This window comes from Arachis duranensis, chromosome 2, assembly GCF_000817695.3.
Source record: "Arachis duranensis cultivar V14167 chromosome 2, aradu.V14167.gnm2.J7QH, whole genome shotgun sequence".
NCBI lineage: Eukaryota > Viridiplantae > Streptophyta > Magnoliopsida > Fabales > Fabaceae > Arachis > Arachis duranensis.
This window is the reverse complement of record NC_029773.3, coordinates 18,276,146-18,280,862: the sequence shown is the minus strand read 5'-3', so window position 1 is coordinate 18,280,862 and position 4,717 is coordinate 18,276,146. Positions and strand designations below refer to the sequence as shown.

Genomic DNA, 4,717 nt, shown 5'->3' with positions numbered 1-4,717 from the left:
ATTTAAGCGTACTTTTAAAGATTTTAAGATTGATAGAACAAATTTAAAAAAAAAAGATTAGATACAAAATATATTTAAAAGTTACATAATTTTTATTTGAAGTGGATCAATAATCTTTCCTTTTTTGATAGTTTTTTTTTGGTTAATTAATTTTTATTATCAAACATTTTCAACAAAAAAAAAATAAAAATTTAGTTTCCATCTTTTTATACTCACTACAACATTTTGAAGCTAAGATAACATTTAAAAAGTGTTGACTAAAGGTTGATAAAAAGTTATCTTTGATTTATAGCAATCTTTTGAGACTTGAGGCAACGTTTTTATGGGCTTTGCAGATGCGGCCGCTGCCTTAAGTCAAGGCAACGTTTTTTTGTTTCAAAAGCAACGCTTTTGAAGACAACTCTTTAGAAGCATTACTTATTCTTTAAATAGACAACGCTTTTAAAGTGTTACCTATTGTTTAGAATATGCAACATGTTGAATTATTGCCTATTTATTTGAATTTGCAACCTGTTAAAAATGTTGCCTATCAGTTTGATATGCAACCCATATAAGTGTTGCCTCTAAACTAAATATGCAACCATTGAAAGGTTGTCTTTTTGGCTAAAAATAAGGGTTGTTTTTCCAGTAAAAATACAAATTAGATATATGTAATAATTTTAATTATAAATAAATTTGTACACAATAAAATTCAGAAAAAAGATAAAACCTTAATAACTAATGAAATTCTAATTAAAATAGATATTAAAAGTTTCAACTAACATTTTAAATACATATATTCATGTTTGCCAATAAATCTCACCAATGTGCTGAAGATTATTAGGATGCTTGGTTGAAAGCTTATCACAAGGATGCTGAAGATTATGTGTTCAGCTTTGCAATCATCTCCTTTACTAACCGCAGCTTAGCATCAGCCAATTTCTCTCCATCTGCATCAATTTCTTCCATGATCCGCTCTATGAGCTCATGATTATTTGTGTTTGTCTTGAACTATAATCGGAGTAATCTCTCAGAAGCAACAACAGTTCTCGAGCCATGTTCTTGGCTCTCCGCGTTCCATCTATGCTTAACTGATGCAGTCCTGGCATCCCTCCCTCTCTTAGAATCATTCCTCTGTATTTCTCTCTGCAACTTTGGCATATAAGGAAAAGTATACCAACTGCGTGNNNCCCTAGTGATGATCCATCTTCAATAGTCTCGACCAGTATCCGAATTGCCCCACCAACACTAGCCGCCTCACAAAGTGCACTCTCTGATGAAGAGACAATATTTTCGAGCAAACCAATCGCCTTTTCACCCAGTGGAGATGATTTCAGAGTTGTGGACCAGTTCAAGCAATGAAAGTATAATGCCAGAAGCAACGATCAATGGAACAATCTCTTCGCAGGTTGAGAGGTTGTGGATTGTGGTCACAACATCAAGCTGTAACTGATGTCACCGCTATTACAAATTCAGCCAAGTGTTGTAGAGCACCGGATGAAGCAATTGCAACCTTATTTGCCTTGCAGGATGAGAGGGTTAGCATGGCTGCTACTGTCAATTGCACCACTGTCTGGCTTTGAGAGTGAAGGTGATTCAGCAGAACTGGCAAAGCTCCACACTTGATGATCCTAGTCTTGTTTCTGTACAAATTGTGATAGAAGATACCGGTGAGATTTCACTAACTGCTAAGGAAACTTTTGAAAGGCACTCTTACATCAGAAGGAAATTTTATGATTCTCCCTTTGTTTTTAAACATTACTTTACGGCAAAGATTACAGAATCATGATGGAAGAATGTACTGTAACCAATGGCTAGCATTATTACCAAGAACATATTCCTTAGTCCCTAATTATCTCTAATAATTTAGACCAGTTCCAAAAATGTATAGGAAAATATGTGAATTGAAGGAAAAGCACGAAAGTAAAACCTGCTTTCCATAAAACCCTCAAAAGAAATACTGATCTGATTGTGTATAGGAAGGAGAAGAACAAGTAGATATAACCACCATGTAAAAATAATTATCCTGGCTCTTCAGCTATTCAACAAAGCAATAATCTGAGAAGTCAAAACAAATAAATACATAAATAAGCAAGATTTCAGCTATATACTTATTCATATTTTAAAAGCGGCACAATTGCATTCATATTTTCAGCTTTTCTACTCTGTGGACAGTGGCTAGTTTCCATAAGTTTGTTCCTGCATTTGGATATCTAGTTTCCTCTTTGTCACAATTGCAGCCTTATCTAACCATCTACATTATGAAAAACAACCTTACCAGTCAAATTAATGTTATTTATTTGTGCTCAAAATGAATGTCACTAAATTTTTGCAGGTTACACAGGTATTTCAATTAATAATAACTATTATTAGTCCCTGTTAATTTAGTTTTGTTCATGCAAGAATTCAATGTGAAAACTAGTTAGTGGACTTCTACCTTGTAATGCATACTTAAGCATATCAAAACAAAACAAAACAAAACAACTCAATAGAATATTTACCAAATCCAAATTCCAAAATGAAACCAATGGAAAAAATGCTTATAATTAAATACTAATTAAAATAGAATATCTACTAAATATCAATTAAATAAAACATAATAAACAAACCGCCCTTTACCTTGTCCTTGTGGCACTTGTAGAAGACATCCCAAAATCTCGTGGCTTTTCTTTCATACTTCTCTGCAACCAGTATCAAAAATTCAAAATTATAAACCAAAATTGCAAATGACAAGCAGGTCTCATTGGTGCCCTCTCCACCAAATTGCAATGTTTACAGCATCATCCCATGTCCGCCCAGCACCTGCATCTTGTAGTTGCATAAGATATGACAATACATTTGTCAAAGAAAATCAAGCACATTATATTGATAACTTTACAACAAGTTTTTCATTGAAATAGCTATTGCACACAAGATCCATCAAGCATCCAAACCATTGTTTACAACTTTACAAGATAAAACCATTGAAATAGCTATTGCACACAAAATCCATCAAATGTTTAAGCGCTAGAGGCAGCTGTAGCCAAAACAAAGCTTCCGAGAATTCCCCAAATATTGTAGCTATGAAAGCAAACCTACAAAATTTGCAAGGAGAAAAGTAGAAAAAAAAGAAGTGAACGTAATTGGAAGCATGGCGAAAACTTAGCGCTAACTCAATTGAACTGAAAGAATTCCCAGCCAACTCCAACCCCTACAATAACAACGAATCCACTGTTAAATTCCCAAATTGAGATTCCACCCACAATAATTAAATTCCAAACCCTAAATTTGCCATCATTTAGTGATTAAAGCAGAGGCAGATAAATATATCATAACAATGAAACATTGTAGTGATTTTACAGGACCAGAATTAATTAAGCAGTCATTTCTCATCAAAGAAGAAAAAATTGCAGAACCAAAATTTCTCGTCAACTTCAGCCATAACAAAATAGAACAGAGCAAGGAGCCTACCTGTGATGCACCACGGCGGAGTAGAGCAGATCAGCACCCAGCCAGGAGCCAAGAAGACGCTGAGAGCAGAAGGCGGCGAGAAAGTTGGAAGCGAGAAGACCAAAAATCAGAAGCTTCAAATGCGAGCAGCCATGAACAGATGGTGACGCGAGCAGGGACGAACCTAACGGCTAGGCGAGCAGCGACGAACACGACGGAGACGGCAACAGCGACGCCAGCAATGAGGAACACAGGCAATGACGAGGAAATCGAATAGAGAAGAGTAAATCGCGAGCAGTGATGTTACAATTTAATATTAGAAAGGATGCTAGTTAAGCCCATTAGAATTACTTAGTCTTTTTAAGAGTATAAATAGGAAACTTTTATCAATGTATCATAAGGAATTAATGAATTGATATTGAATTTGGTTTAATTTGGAGTTTTTTTCCCTAACTCAAAGAGGGGTTCTAACATTGGTGCTTTCATTGAGAAGTTTTTCCATTTTCATGGAAAAACAAATGACTCAATAATCTGAAGATACCTTTCTAATATTGGATGGAAAAAATGGTCATAAATGGACAATATGTACTGAGTAATACTAGAATGCTAGAGAAACACATGAAGAGTAGAGATTCATAAAAGTAGAGAGAGGTTTGAAAGGGAAAGTTCTGAGATGGTTTCAGTTGTATTTGCCAATTTAAAAACATTTGAAATTACTTTCTATCATAATTTTGCTGGAATGAAGTTGGAAAATTGAGTGGGAAGAAATTAAAACTAGACTAAGACAACAGTAATAGCCATAAATCCATCAAGAAGCAACCAAATCTCAACTATCAATAGAACAAGAAATTGCAGCAGTATCAACAGAAATTAAAAAAAAAGAGACCGAAATCGATGCAAATTCAGATTCAATAAGCAATTTAGAGTAGTTTTATCGTAGACGTTTTATTGTATATTCTATTTTTTAATTTTTTAATTTTTTTATACACTTAATATTTAATTTATCATATTTAATTTCTATTATTTATAATTTGATTAGTAATTGTGCAAAAAAAATATTTAAATAAAAAATAAATAGAACATCAAAATTATCAGACGTTAATTATCGGCAAATTTTAAATAAAAAATTTGTCATAAAATTCGATGATAATTAATTATAGGTAAAAGTTATATTGTCAGATAAAAATTTACTAATAAATATATTACTAATACATTATTTTTATTAATTTATCGATAAATTTAACCATATTTAATATTTTTTTTGTAGTAATTAAATAAAAGAGATATTTTTATTTAGTTCTTTTCAACA

The 4,717-nt window shown here is 32.9% G+C and overlaps 1 long non-coding RNA gene across 1 annotated transcript; it reads right to left on the bottom strand.

Annotated features, from left to right (window-relative positions):
- Positions 1 to 683: 683 nt before the first annotated feature.
- On the bottom strand, positions 684 to 4,056 carry LOC107473862 (uncharacterized). The gene is made up of 4 exons (XR_001589123.3): positions 3,430 to 4,056; positions 2,599 to 3,169; positions 2,091 to 2,233; positions 684 to 1,622 (listed from the first exon to the last, which is right to left on the bottom strand). It is a non-coding gene; the product is annotated as an uncharacterized LOC107473862 (long non-coding RNA).
- Between the last annotated feature and the right edge of the window lie 661 nt (positions 4,057 to 4,717).